Source organism: Lepidochelys kempii, chromosome 1 (genome assembly GCF_965140265.1).
Source record: "Lepidochelys kempii isolate rLepKem1 chromosome 1, rLepKem1.hap2, whole genome shotgun sequence".
In the NCBI taxonomy this organism is placed as follows: domain Eukaryota; kingdom Metazoa; phylum Chordata; order Testudines; family Cheloniidae; genus Lepidochelys; species Lepidochelys kempii.
The window spans coordinates 18,672,356-18,696,029 of record NC_133256.1 but is presented as its reverse complement, the minus strand read 5'-3'; positions in this window follow the sequence as shown (position 1 = coordinate 18,696,029).

The window sequence follows — 23,674 nt, the reverse complement described above, 5'->3', positions numbered from 1 at the left end:
AAAGCACGGTACTCATGGATTTGGAAAGGTTCACCCAATATTCAACATTTAGCTACATACAAAAGGCCCATTTTACCCAGAAGGTGTTGGGAAGGTACTGTGATGCTTTGGTGCTGTGAAAAGATGTGAGAATGTTTATGGAAATATGGAAGACCACCGGCTCTATCAGGAGTGGGAAGACAGCCTAAGGCTATCCTCTTCTGCCAGAAACTGTGAACCTCAGCAGAGTGCTCAATGGAGAGTAAAATTTAATTAGAAGTCAATCTTGCCAAGGTCTCCTACTTTCATTCTAAAGATGATAAGACTTGACAGCACCTCTGTCCACTCAGGGTGAAATTTATTGTGTGCTAGACTTTGCTATCATATATCAACTTCGTGGGATTAGATGCAGTCAGGTAAAATGCATTCAAATCCGAGGGAAGAAAGCATCTAATAATTTGGGTTTAAAAATGTCAGCCTTCAATTCTTGCATCTTTTGCCAGCCGTATGCTTTTGTAAAGCAGTTGAGAGTTATCTAAGCAATTGCAGCCTTGTACTGTGATGAAAAGGGGTCTTGTTCTTAAATCATTTATTGTTAGTTAATAAAACCTTATTTTAAAAAAAAATTAGAACAGCGAATGACCAGGTTATGAGACAAATTTCTTTAATTAGATCTCTGTAGCTTTTATTTGCTTTCCTGTCTAGATTTAAACAAAGAGCAGAGAAGTGGAACTGGGGAAGGTAATGCTTTACTTAAATGTACTTGCAAGTATAATCTCCTGTCTCAGTAAAAATTAGACACTCTTTCTGATTTAAAAAGCCCGAGCACATTTCTAGAGATAGATTGAGGGTCTGATTAGCATTAAGGATATTTAAGTATATTGAGAAAATGGGATTTTAGAAGGCTGTAATCAGAGCAATGAAACGTGCAATTTAGAGGTCTTATGTTCCTGGGGAGAAAAATAGGTTTAAAAAATTTAATTTAAAAAGTCATTTAAAAATGAAGCTCGATTTCCTGGCCAGAAGAGGGGCAACTTGATTATCTATAAACCATAAAAGTGGAACGTTTTGTAAGATTTTCCTGAAAATTGATTATTGCCGATATTTTCCATTCAGTGTATATTATGAGGCAGTAGGGTGCAGTTGGTAGACCACAGGACTAATACCCAGGACAATTGGATTCTATTCCCAGCTCTGCCTCTGACCTGCTGTATGACCTTGAGCAGGTCACTTCACCTCTCGTGCTTCTATTTCCCCTTCCTCTCTGTGTCCATCTTGTCTACTGAGATTGTAAATTCTTTGAGGCAGAGACTGCTTCATACTTTGTGTTTGTATAATGCCCAGCATAATGAGGCCCTGATCTCAGATGGGTCTTCGAGGAGAGTACTGTTGTAATAATAGTAGGGCTGTCAAACAATTTAAAAAATTAATCCTGATGTGGCCCATAGGGCTAGTTTGCCTTTATTATATTCACTGCTTTGCATTATATTCTGCCTTTATTATATTAATCAGTAATGCAAGGACCTACAGCTCTGTATCCTGTAAGACATTAGCTTCAGCAAGTTAGCATAAGGCTTGAGGCCCATGAACTTTGGCACAGATAAACGAGCCAATGGAAACCCCCAAGTATTGGGGAGCTGAAAATAGAGGGTTCAAGAGGAATTTCCAACCACAGGAACATGAGTCTAACCACAAGATTGTCATGGCAATGAATTGACATATATGATAATAAGTTGAGATCATTGATATACTAACCTATAGGAGAAGGACACTCCAACATTAGTATGGTGGGAAAATACAAATAAGGAAGAGGTTTGAAACCCCTACTGAATATGCATCAGCGTAACATTATAAAAGTGGCATCCCAGACTCTGGGGAATAGGAGAGAGAGATGTTGCTCTGGGGACATGCCAGAGTGATGGCCACTGGTGATGAGGGGGAAGATGATGGTTATGAGGAAGATGATGGCTAACATTTCAAATTGTTCTGCAAGGGATGGTGTGAGTATATGGACGTGCAGATGCACATTCTGTATTCTCTCTATCCACCTTGCTGGGTTAGAGTGTTTGTGACTGTGCTAAATGTATTAATAAACTATTTGTAAATATAGAAGAGTTCCTATAGTGTGAGTAAAAAGAAAAGGAGTACTTGTGGCACCTTAGAGACTAACCAATTTATCTGAGCATAAGCTTTCATGAGCTACAGCTCACTTCATCGGATGTGAGTACTCAGGAGCCACAAGTACTCCTTTTCTTTTTGTGAATACAGGCTAACATGGCTGTTACTCTGAAACCTATAGTGTGAGTGTTGCATCTGTGCACATCAGGATTCCCAACTATATAATAATATGAACAATACTGGGCCTGATCTTGGGACAAGAACCTGTCAACCCTCAAAATGATAAATGGGAATTCTTAAGTAATCAATAGAATTAATACATAATCTATAGATCAGGATAAAGCAATTAATTGTGAGACTAAAAAAAATAGTTGTGATTAGTTGCAGTTTTAATCGCTCTGTTAAACAATAATAGAATACCATTTATTTATTTTTGGATGTTTTTTACATTTTCAAATATATTGATTTCAATTACAACACAGAATACAAAGTGTAAGTGCTTACTTTATATTATTAGCTTTGATTACAAATATTTGCACTGATAAAAGAAATAGTTTTAAATAGTAATTTAAATTGGTATTCTATTATTGTTTAACAGTGCGATTAAAATGGCAATTAATCATGCCTATTTTTTAATCTAGTTAATTTGTTTTTCATTAATCGCTTGAGTTAACTGCCCTAAATAAGAGTTTTGATGATATTTAGCATGATGGTACCCATTTCCATTATGACCTTCCCAACCTATGACCTTCTGAGCATGTGCTTAGCAAAGGACAGGAAAATATGGTAAATCCAGGACTCCAGAAAACGTTAGGGGCTTGATTCACTCCATGGGCAAAAGCTAGGTTGCAGGCCCCTGGCGGCAGTAGCATAATGGAAGATTAGGGTTGGAAGAGAGATCACGAGGTCATCTATTCCAATCCCCTGCTCAAAGCAGGACCAGCCTCAACTAAATCTTCTCCGCCAGGGCTTTGTCAAGTCAGGCCTTAAATTGGACCCAGTAGTACAAATTGCCCACAAGCCTCACTGCTGGGGGGCTTGAAATTGGCAGCCTCATTCCATAGTTGGTGTGTTTGGGTGATGTGCAGGAGAGCTGGGAGATATGTTAATTCAGCACCTCCTCTAGGCATTCTCAGTAAGGACCCCAGTGGGAGACAGTCCGGAATTTAAAGTTGTAGTCCCATATTAGGACTACAATGAGACTTGCTCACCATCTGCCTGTGGGAAGAGTAAAAGTGGTCCCAGAATTAAATTGCCCTTCTCCATGAGTGCAAATGGGGGAGGTGCTAATGGGAATTTGAGCTTAGGTCTGATCCAGCACTGCCTGAAGAGTGCAGTGACAGATGGGCATCGATGGCGTAAAGTTTTGCATTTGCTATAAGAACTACACATCATGGAACCCTCAAAGTTCTCAGTATTGCTGCCCCAAACCAGCCCTTCCTTCCCTGTGATCTGTGGAGCCATTTCAGATTTTTATGACTTGCTGTTCCAGGTATCTGGAGCCGAAAGTCCACATGTTGTTGAGATCCAGCTGCCTTTCTTCTTGAAGTAACATGTCTTTTCCAGTTCCAAAGTCAACTGTAAGGCAGGAGCCAGGTGGGGAAGTAAAGGGATTAATGGAAGTTGTAGGTAGAACTAATCTTCACACAGTGTAACTCAGGCTGTGGGTTTTTACTACCTGCATGCTTTGCTCAGAGCTGTGCCTAAAGGCACAGTCTAACCCATTGCAACCAAAGGGCTCTATTCACTTGAAAAAGGCATTACTCCATGTGACCAAGGGAGGCAGAATTTGGCCTTGTGTCATGTGTACATCCAGACAAGGACATTTTTGCCTGGTTCAAAATCCCTGGAAAACAGTGATATACAGTGGAATTTGTGACAGAGCCTGAACTTCAGAGGCACCAACAGACACCCCTAGGGCTCCCATATATATGTTCTGGGCTTTAGAATTCTTTGCACCTCAGCACATTCCTTCAGAAAACAAAAACCTGTAGAATCCAGCTCAGGAAAAAGCACGAGTCCCAAGTATAAGTACATACCTGGAGGTATGCGAGTCAAACAAACCTCGCTGACAGAAATTGATTTGGCAATAACAGCAAAATAGGTAGAAAAGCAATAGGGTGGATTATCCTGTCGTCCATGTAACATGAATGAAATAAAGCAGGTGAGCGTCCGGAAGTTTTTGTAATGTGAGGACTGAATCTTCTGTTAAAAGCAGTACCCTTGAAAATGAAATTAAACCACAATAATAAGCAGTGGATCAGCGTCATGATCTATTTTAACACATCCTGGAAGCAGGTTTTATTAAGTTACTCATTTCCTGTGGCTGTTTATGGAAATCATCTTTGCAGATGGTTTCCACGCTGGTTTTATACTCTCTCACACATCACTGTGGTTGTGTCTTGCCATAAATACAGATGTTGCTCACACGCTTTCACTCTGACCAGTGTGAACTACTGACTAGGAATAGTAGTTCAGATGTTCCATTACTGTATTGTTTTCAAAGTCACACATTGTTTTCAAAGTCTTTATGTATTTTATTGAATAAAACTTTCTACCGTTTGCTCCTTTGCTTAGCTCTGCAGGTGTGCAGTACAAAGGAAAGTCACAAACTTGATTGGGGCCTCTAGGTATTAACCTGTAATACAAGTAATGTTGCTCACTGATCCTGCACCACTGAAGTTAATGAGAGCTCTTCCACTGGCTTAACTGGATGGCGGGTGAGACCCTAGGTGATGTGTATATGCACCATTGACTAGACCAGTCTCTAGGCTTCCCTCAAAGATTTATTCTAGACTCCCTTTTCTTGGTCCTATTATTTCACAATGTGATCTCAAAAGCCACTTTATGCTCTTGACATCTGACATTATTCACTCTGCTTCGTTTCTTGGGATTTTTTTATTCTAGATCTTAAAGTTTCAGTTATTCAATCAGGTAGCAGAAACAAAATTATAAAAAGAAAACGAGTCTCTAAAGTGCCACAAGTACTCCTTTTGTTTTTGCGAATACAGACTAACATGGCTGCTACTCCGAAACCAAACAAAATTATGTCACTCAGGTAAACAATCACATGCCACAAAAATCAGATAGTCCAAGTGAACAGTTGCCAAACCACCTATAGACTGAAACTGCTTCATTCAAACAGTTCAAATAACACACAGTTTTCTAGCATTGGTTTTCAAATGCCTTGACACTGAAGCAGGGCTACATACGCTAGACGATTTAACCACAACAAACAATTTAATTAGATCTACCTACAATGCACAACAGAGATACAGCTAGCACCGTATCCAACGCTTATTTAAATCAACAGATGGATGCCCATTTGGATAAAATTGAAGACAATAGAGTTTTGCTATTAATTTCAAACATACTTAGGATCTCACCCACTGACTTTAATGGATGTGGGAACAGTCCTTCTGTTGCTTCTGCTCTAATATTTTCTGCAAGAAGTTTTGAGAGACTTTTTTTTTCCCCAAAATTTTGCACATTTTGAAATTAAAATAGCAAATGTCATAAAAATTGAAGGTTGTTAATTTGCTTGTCATGAAATATTGGAAATATCTGTGCAAAATGTAGTGAAAGAAAAATGACCACTTTTGTTTGGTTGTAATTGTTTTGCATTGTGAAATACCTGTGTGAGTGATAAAGGGCGTGATCATGCTAGGTAATAAACAGTGCTCAGCAAAAAGTTTAATTCAAAATGTCAGAGGGGGTTTCAGTAAAAAGGGCTTATTTGTCAAAATGGAAGTTCAGTGTCCATTGGATGATTTTTCTTTCTTTCTTTTTATTTTTTTTTTGGTTGAGGGGAGTTATATCAAGATACTGAAACTCCAATTTTTTTGTTTTGAGCAAGCAAAAACTGAAATATTCTAGCCAGTTGGGCAAACATTTTCAGTAAAATTAAAAAATGTTTGCTTGAATTTCTTCTATTTTCAGTTGCTAAAAAATATGAACTCTATGAAAAATTAGAACTCTTCCGGTTTGTGTTTTGGCAAAAACCTGAAAACATTTATAAAGTTATTGTAAAAAGTTCGGTGGGAGATTCCAGTTTTATAAAACAAAACCAACCCAAAATCATTATTATTTATTATTGGCTTTGGGTGTTTTCTGAAAAGAAAAAGGAATTAAAGGGCAGGGGAATTTTTGTTTGTTTGTTTTTGTTTTACCCCCTTTTTTTCCTTTCCCTTTCCTTTCCAAGGTAAAAATTAAGGGAAAGGAGGAAGAATTACAAAGAAACAGTTCCATTTCAATTCCATTTTATTTGAATCTAAACAAAAAAAATATTTTAATTATTTTGTAGAAAAAATGAAACATTTTGAACTATAAGAGAAATTTTTTTTCAGTCAAAAACTTTTGACATTTTTCATCTAGCTCTGTTTTTGCATCTTGTCTTAAGAATGTAAGTCAGGGCTGCTAGGCGTGTGCAAATGAGTAAAACAAACACTTCTGCTCCAGGCTGGTTCTTACAGTCTAGAAGTATGACAAAGATGCTCGGTCAGGGGTGGCCAACCTGAGCCTGAGAAGGAGCCAGAATTTACCAATGTACATTGCCAAAGAGCCACAGTAATACGCCAGCAGCCCCCCATCAGCTTCATTGCCATTCCCCCCCTCCCAGCGTCTCCCGCTCACTGGCAGCCCCACCGATCAGCGCTTCCCTCTCCCTCCCTGCACCTCCTAATCAGTTGTTTCATGGCGTGCAGGAGGCTCAGGGGTGGGAGCGAGGGCACTGTAGGCTCAGGGGAGGGGGCGGGAAGGGATGGAGTGGGGGCAGGGCCTGTGGCAGAGCCAGGGGTTGAGCAGTGAGCACCCCCCGGCACATTGGAAAGTTGCCATCTGTAGCTCCAGCCCCGGAGTCGGTGCCTATACAAGGAGCCGCATATTAACTTCTGAAGAGCTGCATGTGGCTCCGGAGCCACAGGTTGGCCACCCCTGTGCTAGGTGGATAAATAGACAAATGGGGATGGTGTGGAGTGAGAGACAAGGGAATACTAACTTTATTGTTACACACAGGTAACATTTTTAAAAGCACCCAAGTGACTTCGGCACTGCTTTTCCATTTACAAAAGTTCCTTAAGCACTTAGGAATGCAGCTATGCAAATAACAGATGTGTTCAGTTCACCTGCTGCTCTGAAAAAAAAATCATTTAGGGTCAACTTAAAAGAAAATGTATCAGAGTTTTCAGGAAATCAAAACTTCTGAATTCATTTGGGGTCAAACAAAACATTTTCTTTGACCCAAAACAAAATGTTTCATTTTCATTTCAAACATTTTAAACCATTTTTAAAATAAAAGCAAAATAAATTTGGAAACAAAGGGCTAGATTCTTAAGGGGACTTAGAATCTATGAATCTATGGTTTTGCGAGTGGATCCTAAGGCCAGTCTGCTCATTTTGCCTGACCTCCCGCATAACTTAGGCCATTGGAATTCCAGAAATTAATTCCTGTTTGTAGGTAGGTCACAGACAGACTGACTATCGCCTGGCAGTTAGGACACTCACCTGAGAGTTGGGGGGACATTGTGATTCCATTTCCAGTCCCTGCTTCAATGACTATGTAAATATTTTACACCCCAGAATAGCCCAATGGTCAGGGCACTCACCTGGGAGAAGGGAGACCAGAGTGCAGGACTCTGCTCTGGATGGGGACTTAACCCTGAGTCTCCCATATCCCATCTGAGTGTCTGAACCATTTGGCTATTGGGTAGAAGCAGAATGCCACCACCATCTTTTTGTGAATGACACCTAAGTCTGCTTTCAGAGTAGCAGCCATGTTAGTCTGTATCCGCAAAAAGAAAAGGAGTACTTGTGGCACCTTAGAGACTAACCAATTTATTTGAGCATAAGCTTTCGTGAGCTACAGCTCACTTCATCGGATGCATGCAGTGAATCTAGCTGGAAAAATCAGAACATTTTATCTTGTAAATGTTGAATGAATGAATGTTTTTGTGTTTGACCCTTCGCTAGAACAGCCACCTGCAGTGAACTTTGGAGGCGTCTTTCCAGATCTGTCATAATGCAGCCTTTGGTTTTGTTTGCTTGTTTCATGACCGATTCTTAATGGGTCCTTGTGCATTAGGAACTGCTGTTTTGAACAGAGAAATTGTGGTGTCCACTAGGAGATGCAATCAGAGGTGAAAGTAAGCCGATATGTCCCGGTACAGCGTACCGGCAAGAGCCGGTGCACCGTACTGGGGCAGCCCGGCTTCCCCAGGGGGCGATTTAAAGGGTCTGGGGCTCCCAGCAGTGGGTGGAGCTCCAGGCCCTTTAAATTGCCTCCAGAGCCCCGCTGCTGGAGCCCTGGGGTAGCGGCTGCAGGGCTCCGGCAGCTATTTAAAGGGCCTGGGGCTCCCCTGCTTCTACCGCCCGGGCCCTTTAAATGCCACTGGAGCCCCGCTGCCTCTACTCCAGGGCTCCGGCGGCTATGTAAAGGACCGGGGCGGTAGAAGCAGGGGAGCCGCGGGCCCTTTAAATAGCCCCCGGAGCCCTGGGGTAGCGGGGGCTCCAGGGGCTATTTAAAGGGCCGGGGCTCCAGCTGCCTCTGCCGCCCTGGTCCTTTAAATAGCCGCTGGAGCCCCGCCGCTTCCCCAGGACTCCAGTGGCTATTTAAAGGGCCAGGGCAGTAGAAGAGGGGAGCCCCAGGCCCTTTAAATAGCCCCCAGAGCCCCGGGCTGCTGCTGCTACCCCGGTGGGGGGGCACTTACCTTACAGGGTGGGCTGAGGCTGGCTCTGATCCCCTCAGCCCCACCCCTTCTGCCCTATGCCCTGCTCCTTCTGGGGGCCAGAGCTGGCCCCAGAGTACAGGTAAGTCACTCGACTTACTTTCACCCCAGGATGCAATGGGCTTGGAATAGTTGAATTCCAGCTGGTGTATAAATCTCTGGAGTTCCTTGGATTCAGTTTTCCTCACTCAACGCAAAATTCATACTGAGCTAGATAAGTTAGAGTTTTGCCTAAGTTGCTAGAATGACCGCTGGATCCATTGGCATCCAGCACCCTGATTTACTACTCAGTCAGATCAGAATCAGTGGCACACAAGGGCACCTTTGCACCCCTCTCCTTAGCTATGCCAAACACTCCTCAGTCACCGCCAGCTACCTGGCCCATTTTCTTCAGGTTTACCATGCTTTGCTAGCATGGAATTTGGTATTTACAGTATCATAGTAAGTCCTTGGGGGACAGGTTTTCAAAGGCATGTGCATGTGTGTACAATTGTCAGCACCTAATGCAAGCCCAGAAACGCCCACTGTGTATGTGCATGCTGGGTATTTGCGTTTGCAAACCATCACTTAGTGCTCAACTGCAACATGTGAATGATCATCAGCCCAGCAAAAGTTAGGCACAAGTAATTGTATTCAGAGTAACAGCCGTGTTAGTCTGTATTCGCAAAAAGAAAAGAAGTACTAGTGGCATCTTAGAGACTAACCAATTTATTTGAGCATAAGCTTTCGTGAGCTACAGCTCACTTCATCAGATGCCACTAGTACTCCTATTCTTTTTACAGATCCTATTGGCTTTCTCTTACTCAGAGTCTTCTATCTGAGAGACCACTCCTGAGTACCAACGAGGATAATGGCAGCAGGGACTGCATCAGTGTATGAATTTCTATGGAACCATGCCAGCAAGAAGTGTGGAGGGATTGGGCTTCTTCATGGTCAGCCTTGAGACTGTCTGTGTGACCAGAGATCCATATGGATACTGGGATACCTGTGTGTTTGGGGGAAGAGACCTGCCTGTTTCTTGAGGAGGAGGAGTAAACATTGCCTCTCAAATTGGACAATTGGAGGAAACTTTGTGAACTGAAAGTCATGGCATTTGCTGCCCCAAAACAGGAATTTCCTGTATCGAGGACAAGGGCATGTAGATGTCTTATGCCAGACAAGTGTGAACGTCTATCTAAAGCCACCCACATGAATTTATTCTCAAAACATGTCTTTATGAGCTCAATTTTGCAATATTATGTTTTCAGATGGAATGTGTGAATTTGCCTAACCTTAGTGTTCAATCCTATTGGTTACTGCAGATATCTCTGTAAAAATGATCTCTGGTGATGCTCATCTTATTTCTTGTGTATTATTGTTATCTGTAATAATAAAATAATGAATAACCCCCATATTTGACAGCACTTCTTAGAGTTTCTCAAGCCACACATTAGTGACACTGCTGTATGAATTTTCAACCTTAAAAAATATTGAATCAGAGATACGTATGGAAAATAGGGCTGGAAGATAAAGATGATGTGGAAGGACAAATATAAAGGGCAAATTTAAACAGGTCTCTACTTTGCTTTTGACTACAGAATGATGAGGGGTTGAACTTAATTAAAGTTCAGCCTAGAAGCTCTGTTAAAATCAGAAAAGAAAATCAGGCCAAACTCAAATTGCCACTTCAGTATATTCAGTGGCCAACAAATTTGGAACCAAACAGTGCTACACTGTGGGTCTCCAAGTGCAGAGCTGCAGGGTGTTGTGAACTTAGAGCCAGTTATAGTGATAAGGATTTTGAATGCTTTTTTAAGGGAATGAGATAAATGATCCTGCTTTATTAACGCACAAGGTTTACGCAAATTTGAAGAAAATCAGTTTGGAGTGTTTTAGTAGCTAATCACTCGATTAGCGTAGTAACAGATCACTAGACCAGAATTGTCTGGTGGCTATGGTGCTACACAAAGACTTGAGCAACCTGGGTTCAACTCGCTGCTTTATCCCACAGGTTTTGTTTGCCCATCTGTAAAATGGAGATAAGAGCACATTCTACCTCATAGGGGTGTCATCCTGGTAAATATGTAAGGTTGTGAGGTGCTCAGACACTATAGGGGTCAGATGAGTACCTAAGATAAATCCCTGTAGTTTAACTCTTATTTTCCAAATGACTTGGCTGCATTCTGCATATTATAATTTCTGTGACAGATTTGGAGCTATTCTGTAATATGTGAATACTATATGTTTGCTTCGTCTTTAATATTGGGGTGTTTTCTGTATGAGTGTAACTAACGCAACAAGAATCTATCTGGAAAACAGGCAGAAGAATGGCTCAAGATAAGCCACTTCTTGGCAAATATTTGAGAGTTGTTAAGGGACCTTGCCAGGACTGTTAGCTTTGATTTTGCCTCCTCTAAGTTCACCGACAAATGTGGTTTGGAAAAGACCCAGGAATGCAGGAAATTGAAAGGCTGCTCTCAGTTTAAAGAGGAACACTCTCTGAGAGGTGGGTAGTTTTTCAGAAGAACCAGACTAGGCATTGGCACTCTGTCTGGAGAAGCTAGGCCTGCCTAGGTCACCATCAAACAATGCAAGGGGTTTAGGTATGATAGAAATGCGGGTAGACTCTTTATTATTTAAAATCCATTTTTTCCCTAAAAACTTTATTCCTACTGCTAAAATATACAATGCCTTTTAAGAAGGCTGTCTTTCCACTTGTCAGAGACTTCCAAAGGAAAGAACCGCTAGTCAACGAATTCAGTTGCATGTGCAGGGCAGAAATAATTGATACAAAAAATACGGTAGCACAGGCCCTGGTCTGAGTGTACGAGAGGTAAAGGCATGTGCAGGTGCACTCAGAGAGACCACAGATGGGACAGAGGTGCAGCTAGTCCTGTAGCCATAAGCTTCGGTTCTCTTTATGGTTTTTCTAAAAGAAGTGGTCTAGTTCAAGCATAAATTAATTCAAGAAAGTCCTATGCCCTGTGCTATGCAAGAGGTCAGACTAGATGATTACAATGGTCCCTTTTGGCCTTATAATCTATAAATTTTATACAGACCTCAAACATTGTTCTCAGCGAATCAACACATTGATGTAGCTAAGGGTCCCCTATTTCCACACACAGTGGAAAAGCCCTGAGAGCATATCACTATCGTTAAGACTCTGGTAAGAATGCCATGCGAGGGAACAACACTGCCATTCCAGATGATACCACAAACAAGAATTGTCTTATTTTATGTTTGTTAGACTCAACCCTTTGCTCCACTGTGTAGAGTACATGTACACATGGCCATATTTGCACGGTTACACTGTTATTAATGTGAAAGCTGAATTGGTAGATTTGTATGAATCAAATGTAGAGAGTGGCCCTGAAACCAATAATCCAACTTTTCTTTGGGAATAGTTTACAATTGTTGCCAGTTCTTCTCCAGTGGAAATTTATTCAAAGAAACTAAACATTTATCATTAGTGGGCTTTGGCTTCCTTTTCATCCTGTTAATGAATCGCTTCTACAAGGATTAGATGTTGATTAGATATAATGGCTGCTAATGATCTTAACTACTAAATTAAGGCAGATGTTAAGGGATTTATACTTAAAAATGCCTCATGTGGTAAATCTCAGGAGTATGTAAAAGGAGGGCAATTCTGTCTGCATTCACCACGTTAATAAATTAACCATGACCTGAAGAGGTTAGGCAATGTGTATATTATTCAGTTTTAAAAGGTACCACTGAAATTACCAGTCCCAAATGAGCACTTTTGGAAACTAAATAATGAACAATGTTCTGGAAAAGCTTCCCAACTTCAGAAGATCTTTTTTCCCAAGACTTAATCTCTAATAGGGTAAAAATGCCTCCTGACTAAGAAGAACCAATTCCACATTAGCTGTGTTGTGCGGTCATAGCACCTGGTGATAGGATCCTGACAAATCTTGTGAGTTTTTCATGGTTGACATAAGGCAGTAGTTTGAGAATAAATCTAGCAGGAACATCTAGGTATGACAGGAAATACCCTGTCTTGGTGGTGCTCTTTTCTCAGAAGAGTCGGTACTGAATCAATACTCCAGGGTGGTGCTAGGGGCACTGTATTATAGATGTGCCATCTTTTGGGTGACACAGTTGAGTGTTTGGTGTTAGAGATTCCATTTTTAAATTCAATTTACATAGGTGTTAACTCTGATGTCTTGGTCAAGTTCCAGCAATGTTTTCACCATCAAAATTACTCAGGTCAGTTCTGCATAACTTCTGGTGCCTACAATGGATGCACATGTACCAGTGGAAAGAATTTTGCCTCTAAAACAGTTTAAATTGAATATCATAGTTATGTTAATTGCCTCTCCTAAACTATTGTGTAGTGCCTGGTGTATGCTATTAAACAGTTACCATGTACAGCCCAAGAAGTTCCTGCATTTCACTGATCCCTTACAATAGTGTAAAACCAGGAGCTCCAAAAGATGTGATCTAGTTCAAGCATAAATTAATTCAAGAAAGTCCTATGGCCTGTGCTATGCTGTTGGTGAAGATCAAAAACTGATGCCATAGAAAGCTTCGTTTGGATAGGCTCTACCTGCCCACAATTCTTGTAGTGATGCTTGGGGAGTCACCATAACTATACATGAACATGGACTGTGGGGGGAAGTGAGCTCAGAGATGGGGGGAAAGTGCTTACTTTGTCATTTCCAAGCATCCAGGATTCTGCTCAATGGTCTTAAGTGCTCCTGGCTTCCCTCCTGTGAGGAGAGTAAGAGGTGATGCAAACTGAGCAGATTCTGAGGTCCCACCTATGCAACACCTTAATAAAGCTGAATCATTAATGTGGGTTGGGCAGTGGTACCTCCTAGCGAGACCAGGGAAGCAGCTCCTTTGGGACTGGAGACAGACCTGCACAGAGACACTTGGGCAGTGCTACTCCTTGATCCAACATGTAAGTGGGGTATGGAAGGGATGGGTGAGGTGATGTGATCAAGGGACTGTTGCCCGTGGAACGTCCTCACCTGTGGGTGGGCAGGGAGTTGGACAGACGTTTGCTAAAGTTACTAGCAGTGGGTGGGTGGGAGGGATATTTTACTTTCCATTTGTGTATATGTTGTATTGCTGATTTCCTGGTTTGTACACAGTTCTGGAGTGCAGGCGAGTGGGGAAGTTCTGCCTGTTAAGGGAATCCAGCAAGGGTGCATTTAGTATTCCCACATTTTAGGGTGAGGGCAAAAGCCAGTTTAGTGATTTGCAAACCAGGCCCTAGATATATCAGATCCAGCCCTTTTCGCTGCCATTAACCACCTGAAAAATAGGCTACGATAATTTGTGCATCAGTTTGTCAAGGGCTATTGAGCTCCTGTAGAAATCTGTATAAGTGTGAAGTAATATTACAGCAGGGTGCACTGTTGTGTTCAGTCACAAACTGGTGCTCAGCTACTATGTTTCTGCCTGTATGTGTGTTTGTGGATAGGCATGATGGGAGTAGTAAGAGTAGGGGTCACTGACATCACCGTACAGCAGGGTGAATTGGCCTCCTGCAGGAGGGCGGCGCAGGGCCTAAGTGAGACTTAAACATGTATCAGTCTTGTGCCGGGCCTCTGCAGAAGGATGAATTTATCTCTGGGAAACCAGAAGCTTTTTTTTGGTGAGAAGGGATAGCTTTCACTGCCCAGGCCTTCCTTTGTCTGCCACTATAGCTAAGGCTCTGTTTATTTCACAGTGGTCATGGAAGTCACAGAATCCGTTTCAATCTCTGCTTCAGCCCCAGGGGCTGCGGGACTCTGGAGTAAGGTTCCAGTTGCACAAAACCGAGCACCCTGGCCCTGCCCCTTCCCCAAGACCCTGTCCTCCTCTCACTACATTCCCCCTCCCTCAATCGCTCGCTCTCCCCCACCCTCACTCACTTTCACTGGGCTGGGACGGGGGATGGGGGTGTGGGAGGGGTTAGGGCTCTAACTGAGGGGTGCAGATCCAGGGTGGCACCAAAACTGAGGGGTTCAGGGTGTGGGAGTGGGCTCCAGGCTGGGGTAGAGAGTTGGGGTGTGGGAGGGGGTGAGGGCTCCGGCTGGGGGTGCGGCCTCTGGGTGGGGCTGGGGATGAGAGGCTTGGGGTGCAGGAGGGGGCTCCAGGCTGGGGAGTGAGGTCGAGGGATTTGGGGTGCGGGAGTGGGCTGCGAGTTGAGGCAGAGGGATAGGGTGCAGAAGGGGGTGAGGGCTCTGGGATTGGCCTGAGGATGAGGGGTTTGGAGTACAGGAGGGTGCTCCAGGTTGGGGGAGGGGGGGCTCAGCGCTGTGGCAGGGGCTTGGGGTGGGGGTATACCTTGGGCGGCTCCCAGTCAGTGGTGCAGCGAGGGGGCTAAGGCAGGCTGTGCCCTGGAAGCAGCCAGCAGGTCCAGGTCCTACGCGGGCGGGCGGGCCAGGAGGCTCCACGCACCGCACTCTCCTGCAGGCACTCACCCTGGCTTCAACCTGCCTAGTTACTCCTTGCAGAGTGACACCAACAGCCCTTCCAGTCCCAAGTCTCCCCAAATTTGTCTCCCCAAGTTCTTAACTATCAGACATTTGGACCATTCCCCTCTGGTGCATCACCCTGGAAGGTGTTAAACTAGCCCCCCAACCCCAGTTATCAGTTCACTTTGGTGCACACACTCCACACATTTTACACAAATTCAAAGATGAAATAGTGAGGGAAGCAAACAGATACAAGTTACAGAGTAAATAAATGTAAAGACACAACATCAGGCTTCACATTTCCACATTAGATTAAAATCCCTTTTCTAATGCAAGTTACCTACTCAGGACCCAATTAACCTTTTGTGGGCCTGGTGCCAAACGAATGGGGCATGGCATGGCAGGGGCGGCCCCGCTCGGCCCAGCCCAGTGCGAGGGCACTGTTTATAAACCGGCAGACACTGGCCTCCCTGGCCCTGTGCTGCCAGCATGCCCCTGTCCCTCGGGGGCGGGCCCATGCTGTGCCACACAGCTCCCACCGCCCAACACCCCCTGACTCCCTATGCCCAGCGCTACTCAGACCCGCTATACCCAGTGCCACCCCCCAGACCCTCTGCCAAAAATGCACAGTGCCCTGCATACACACACCCTGCCCAGCGCCCCCCCCAACCCACAGCCCCACTACAACTGCACAGTACCCCACACAGTACCCCCACTCTCTAGCACCCCAAAACATAGATCTCCCCCACCCACCACTGACCAGTGTCCTTCCTCACAGCCCCACCACCACAACTACATAGTGCCCCATACAGACCCCCCCCGCCCAGCACCCAAACACACAGACTCCTCCACTGCCCAGAGCCCCCCCAACAGACCTCCCCACTGCCTAGCACTCCAAAACATACAAACCTCCTGCACTGCCCAGCGCTCCCACCCCCTCACAGCCCAGCACCCCTCCACAGACGCACTCCCCCATGCCCTGCCCCCTGGGTGCACTCACTGGCCCTGCTGAGCCAGTGCAGAGCAGGGATCCCCCTCCCAGCACAGTGCTAGGGAGCGGGACAGCTAAAGCTCTGGAGCACAGAGCGGCCCCTGGGCCCCACCAAGCCTGGCCCGCCTGGAGCTGGTGCCCATGGTGGAGGAGGCGACTTCCCCAGCCTACTGCTTTTGCAGAGTGGCAGGGTGAGGTGGGATCCCCTGGGGAGCCCGAAGCAGACAGTCACTGGCCCGGAGCGGCAGAGCCTGAGGGCTCCTCTCTGCCAGTGATGGGGGCGGAGAGAAGCACTCAGCCACCCCGGCCAAGAGGAGTGAGCAGTGGGTGGGTGGGGAGGAGCCAGTGGGTGGGGACAGGGGTGAGGAGAAGCCCTGGGCCAGCTGGACGGCTGAGAGGAGCGAGCGGTGAGGGAGAGGAGCCAGCAGCTCGGGGCACAGCGCAAGTGGAGTGGACCGGGCAGGGGCCCCTTTTGAGTGTTGGGCCTGGCGCCATTGTAAACCCGGTACTGTACCCACTGCCTTTGAACAGTTTCCCAGCATATCCCCCAGTTATAGGGATGTGGGGGGACTCCAGAGTTTCACAGAGAGCTTCCCACCTAGAGGCTATCCCTCATGGCAAGTCTACATTACAAAATTCGGTCGACTTAAGTTACATTGACATGTAGCCATTGCAGCAATTAAATCAGGTTTTCATAGCCACACTATGCCCCTTCTGTCGACAGTGCGCATCCTCACCCGGAGCGCTTCCACTGATTTAACCGTCAGCGTGGGGCAGTGTGCGGCACTGATAGCAGAAACCCCACCATCCAGGGCTGACAGCTGGAGCCCCGGGCAGCAGGGCTCTGGCTATCAGGCAGCCACAGGCTACATAAGCAACGCAGTGTCTACATGGACACTGCATTGGCCTATTCCTACGCCTCTTGCAGAGGTGGAGTTATTAAGTCAGTATAGTGGGTGATTTACATTGGTGGGAGCTATATTTTAGAGTAGACACTTACAGAGAGAGTAAACACCCATTTTTTCATGTTCTGTATGTATATAAATCTCCTCACTGTATTTTCCACTGAATGCATCTGATGAAGTGAGCTGTAACTCACGAAAGCTTATGCTCAAATAAATTGGTTAGTCTCTAAGGTGCCACTAGTACTCCTTTTCTTTTTGCGAATACAGACTAACACGGCTGCTACTCTGAAACACATCTATGTAGCTAACTCTGTAATGTAGATTGGCCTCAGTTTCTGGATGCCTTTCACTTCAAACCCCTTCCATTTAAAAAGGGTTTGCAGTTTGTGTTCTCTTCTGTCACCATAGATATTCAAAGTGTGGAAATCCCCAGTTGTCTCAATGGCTTTCCATTAACTTTAATGGCCCATCATTGTCTTTTACTGGGTTTTACAATGAATTGCTACTTGAGTGGGGTGTTGTGTTTTTTTTAAAAAAAGGGATGTCCCAAATGAAGGGAATCCCATGATTAATTATGTAGAATAATAATAAGGATTCTCTTTCAGAAGAGTAGTAACAATGATTTATTGTTTACAATTTTCACTATTGTGAATACACAGGTTTAAAAGCAAACTATTAAGACAAACTAGTAGATTTAAGATAAATCAAATGCAGCGTTACTTTTAGAAGCAGCACCAATCTTTTAAAAGAGACACTTGAGGTTGTGTTCATAAGCTGACACTGATTAGAGTGGTTTCTGACCTCTGCTCCAAAGTAGATAGAGATGTTAAAGTTATGTTAGACCACTGACTCTCTCCATTTGCTGGGGCATGCTATAGACCTCAGAGAGAGGGTGTATAAACCACTCTTGATTGTATCTTCCTAGTTTAAAGCTAAAAACGTACAAAAGGTCTGGTCTAGCAGGTACTGATCATCCTCAACTTCCTATCACTGAAATCAGTTTGTCACAAAACTGATCCCCAACTAGACAAAAGTATCTTCTGTTATAGTATAAAATAGAGATGTACTTTGGACGCTAATACTGTATTAAGTAAAAGCTAGTGTAGAGTTATTTTTCTTTTATATCTGTGTCATAAATATAAAGGGAAGGGTAAACACCTTTAAATCCCTCCTCGTCAGAGGAAAATCCCTTTCACCTGTAAAGGGTTAAGAAGCTAAGACAACCTCGCTGGCACCTGACCAAAAGGACCAATGAGGAGACAAGATACTTTTAAAGCTGGTGGGGAGGGGGGAAACAAAGGATTCTCTCTGTCTGTGTGTTGCTTTTGCTGGGACCAGAGCAGGAATGCAGGTCAGAACTCCTGTAAAGGGCTAATAAGCAATCTAGTTAGATATGCATTAGATTCTGTTTTGTTTAAATCACTGATAAAATAAGTTGTGCTGAATGGAATGTATATTCCTGTTTTTGTGTCTTTTTGTAACTTCAAGGTTTCGCCTAGAGGGATTCTCTATGTTTTGAATCTGATTACATCCTGATTTTACAGAGGTGATTCTTTTACTTTTTCTTCAATTAAAATTCTTCTTTTAAGAACCTGATTGTTTTTCCATTGTTCTTAAGATCCAAGGGTTTGGGTCTGTGTTCACCTATGCAAATTGGTGAGGATTTTTATCAAGCCTTCCCCAGGAAAGGGAGTGTAGGGTTTGGGAGGATTTGGGGGGAAAAGATGTTTCCAAGCAGGCTCTTTCCCTGTTATATATTTTGTTAGACGCTTGGTGGTGGCAGCAATAAAGTCCAAGGGAAAAAGGTAAAATAGTTTGTACCTTGGGGAAGTTTTAACCTAAGCTGGTAAAAATAAGCTTATGGGGTTTTTCATGCAGGTCCCCACATCTGTACCCTAGAGTTCAGAGTGGGGAAGGAACCTTGACAATCTGTAAGGGAAATGACAGCTGTGTTAGCTTGGGCCCTGTATATCCAAGCCCCCACTCTCATTAACAAGAATTTGGTGGAAGGCAAATAGTGGAATATTTAAGATTTTTACTTTCTTTGACTCTATGCTTTCTTACACATATAGTGCCACTCCCACCCTCACCAGCATGTCCTACTTTTTGTTATATATTTTGCATCCTGGTATTACTCTGTCCCATTGATTATCCCCATTCCATCAAGTTTACATGATCCCTATTATATCAATATCCTTATTTAATGCCAGGCACTCTAGTTCACCCATCTTAGTATTTAGACTTCCAGAATTTGTATATAAGCACTTGTACATTTTGTCAATATTCTGTTGCTTGCCTTCATGTGTTTATTTAAATGGTACTCTTACATTTGACTGTTCCTCACCAGCTCTTACCGGTACTTTACCAACTTCTTTCCTATCCTCTTTACTAGGATATAGAGTTCCTTTTTTAATAAATTCATCCCTAAGGGATATCTCCACCTGAACCATGTCCTCCTCTGCACCTGTCGGCTTTCCCCCAGCTCTTCATCCCCATTGAGTCCTTGACCTCTCTTCTAAAACTGCATTATCAAGATGGTTGCTAATTAGTGCCAGCTGGGGTAGCAAAGTTTTTTTTATGGGCATATATGTCCATTAGGAATTGGATTGAGACCTTCAAAGACATTTCAAATACATCACTGATAAGAACTTCTGGTCACTACAAACCAATCCCCAAGCCAGAGTTTTCTATGGTATAAACCTTTTCCTGTAGCTATAGTTATTTATCTGGCTTTTGCCATGAGCTGCATCAAATTGAAACAGAACCTCAGTAACCTGAGAAATGCCAGTGCATAAACAAGTGAATTCTTTCACAATACAGTAAAAACAATTCAATATCTAACAGATGGTTTTCAGTGGCAATTGCTTTGCTTCAGGAGTAAACACGGCAATAATATGTAAAGCCATTTCTTTTCCAGAGCCATCGGCAACATTATCAATGATCAGTTATCAAAACTATTAACAACCGTACCTGTGCCAGTCAATAGAAATTGTTTTGAAAATCCCAGAGAGTAACTCACTGCCTTACCCAATGTCATAGTACTTCTGTAGACAGTTCTGCGTGCGAGACGGTATTTCTGTTTTCCCTCCACTGTCAAGACACACAGATATGAAACTTAAACTGGGAAATAAGCATTATGGTGTGTCGAGCAGTAATGCTAGCAACTGACAGAAGGTAAAAGATGGTATGTGAATTGCAGTGCACGCTTCGTTGTGATTATTTAAAATAAAACTGGCAGATTGACAAGAGAATGGGATTTACAGTGCGTGTGAGACGTGAGAAATATTGTCTGCACTGAAAGGAGCAATTTAGCGTCTGTGGATTAATGCAGTGAAGTTGGTACAAAGAGAGCTTAACTGTAAGTGGTTAGTTTATATAAAAGAGCCTGATTTTGCTTATTAGGGGTTTTTTCTGTTCCATTGAATTCCAAAGCATGTACAACAAAGTAACCTATTTCGGCATGCTCTGTTATTCATTAGCTACATTCCTATAAATAAGCCCTGAGAAGGATCACATTCTCGCAGTGATACTAAAAGGGAATAGGATTATATTCTCTCTTCAGGACATGCGCCAAACTCCATTAGGGTGCTACCCAACAGAAAATAGCCACACCTTTCTGAGTCCTGCAAAGCCAAAGAAGAAATGTAGGCCTCTTGCAGAAACTTTAAAGTCAGAAATGCCTACAATCTTGCAGCCAAGAGATGCTGACCTTGCTGGGTAGAGGAGTTAAGATTCCAGTGTCTCACACTTGGGAACTGTGTTAACCTGTGCAAGTTTCTATAGCTCCAGCACAAGAGCAAACTCACTTGCTGGAAGCAGAATTTTTCAGAAGTGGGTACTGTGACACACTCCTCAGGGTGTCCAGAACCATGAAGCACTGTGTAACTTCTCTGCCTCAGCAAGAGAAGTTCCACTCTCAGTGGTGGAAGAGGACAGGACGAGGAGGAATGGTCTCAAGTTGCAGTGGGGGAGGTTTAGGTGGGATATTAGGAAAAACTTTTTCACTAGGAGGGTGGTGAAACACTGGAATGCATTGCCTAGGGAGGTGGTGGAATCTCCTTCCTTAGAAGTTTTTAAGGTCAGGCTTGACAAAGCCCTGGCTGGGATGATTTAATTGGGGATGGGTCCTGCTTTTGAGCAGGGGGTTGGACTAGATGACCTCCTGAGGTCCCTTCCAACCCTGATATTCTATGATTCTAAGGGAGAGCTTTGTGGGAGCCTAAACTCTGTCTCAGCTTCCTGCCCCACTAGTTCTGTCAGCCTCACCAGCAAACTCCCTCAGACTCTGCCAGTCTTAACCTTGCAGGTAACATTCAGTGAACCCGAGTTCCACAGAGATGTGTCACTGCATTGTCCAGTCGCTCTTACTGGACACTCACACAATTTGTTAAGTCCTCTGTCTCCAAAGAGACAGAATACACACCAGCCTGTTGGTCCACTGAGGACACATTCTTTACCTTAATATGCAGCACTGAAATAGCTTTATAATAAAACAAGAATGAGCTTATTAATAAAGAACATAGAGTTAAGTGATATTAAGCAAGAGAAAAAACCACAGATCTAGTCACAAATAAAACAAAAGTAAAACTGCACTTTCTAGCGTCTAAAACTTAACAGCTTGCAATCCTGGTCTCAGGCAATTTCTCACCTACAGTCAATTCTCAGTGAGTTCAACCCACATGGCTGAAGGATCCATGTTGCAAGGTTTCAAGTGCGCTGACCTCTTTTGCCCCTTACCAGATGCATACCAAAAAGTTCCCTTTTTTTCCCTTTTATAGTTCAGCAAACCTTTGAAATGCATTCTGTGAAAAGTAAACTCCGATAAAGTTCCTCTTTCTCGCTGCTTGTTGTTTGGGCACCAACACCCCTTTATATCCTTGGGTGAATCTGCTTTCTTGATTACTTTTTTTGTTTACCATAAATGCAAATATATGTCCAGTGTCCCTGGCCTGATCTTGATCAGTTTACATTGGAGATCCAGGCCAAACAACATTCCTGTGTCTAAAACAAAATGTTTATCCTCTCCAGTCAGATTGCTTGGCCTGAACATGGTTTGGAACATATTTCCAGCACACATATACACGATTCTTTACACACTAACCGTATGTACATCACACAATAATATTAATGACTAGTGTATCACTTTTTATGTGATATCTTACAAGATACTGTTTGGCTAAATATTCTGACAACAGTGTGTTGGGTATGTCCTTTGCCAGCTGGTATAAAGGGGCTCTGAGGGTCACAGGTCTGGTAGGGACGGTGTCCCTAGCCTCTGTTTGCCAGAAGCTGGGAATGGGCAACAGGGGATGGATCATTTAATGATTACCTGTTCTTTTCATTCTCTCTGGGGTACCTGGCATTGGCCACTGTTGGAAGATAGGACACTGGGCTGGATGGACCTTTGGTCTGACTCAGTATGGCCGTTCTTATGTTCTTAATCAAATTACTCAAGAATTATTTCATTCCCCAGTGAAATGCAGCCACCTTTGGAGTGCGTATCAGCCATGGTTTAAACATAACACAGCAACGCAGTACAACAACTTAGAACAGGAAGAGAAGAATACCATATTCAACTGGGTGAGTTTCAGTGAGGAAGGCAAAATGTAACTCCCCAAATATCACTTTGCACAAAAGGTTCCTGAGAAAGTGGTGTTAGAGCAGCTCCACACACATCTCGCAGCTGTCCTTAATCACTTTTGGTCAGGGTTTCATACAGGAAAATGCACGTCGATAGCTAGCTATAGATATAGATGATCCTTCTACTCATGACAGATATGAATAAAAGATCTGACAAAATCAGCAGACATCCATCAACAGTTTTTGATAATATTGACCATAGGCTTTATTGGTTTACCTCTGGAGTCTTGTGGCAGGGGATGGGTATCTTTTAATGGTATTCTGTCTTCCTCTTGGAGAGGTATCAGAGGGGATAATGTGTACATAGGGGGTTCATGTGTGGGAATCTGTGGGGTTCCTCCTCTTACCATGTATGTGTGGCTGCTTAAATGAGACATTGGGTCTTCAGTGTCAAAAATGAATATGTGAAACTGTGACATATTGGGCTACAATTCAGACCAGAAGGGGGCTGTATCACCCCTGGCCTGCAACCGTGGGTGCTTTACAGGGCCTTAAAAAGAAAAGGAGTACTTGTGGCACCTTAGAGACTAACAAATTTATTAGAGCATAAACTTTTGTGAGCTAGAGCTCACTTCACCGGATGCATACAGTGGAAAATATAGTGGGGAGATTTTATATACACAGAGAATGAGTGTTACCATACAGACTGTAACAAGAGTGATCTGGAAAGGTGAGCTATTACCAGCAGGAGAGTGGGACTTTTTGTAGTGATAATCAAGGTGGACCATTTCCAGTAGTTTGACAAGAACAGAAGGGGGGGAAATAAACATGGGGAAATAGTTTTACTTTGTGTAATGACCCATCCACTTCCAGTCTTTATTCAAGCCTAAGTTAATTGTATCCAGTTTTCAAATTAATTCCAATTCAGCAGTTTCTTCCTGGAGTCTGTTTTTGAAGGTTTTTTGTTGAAGA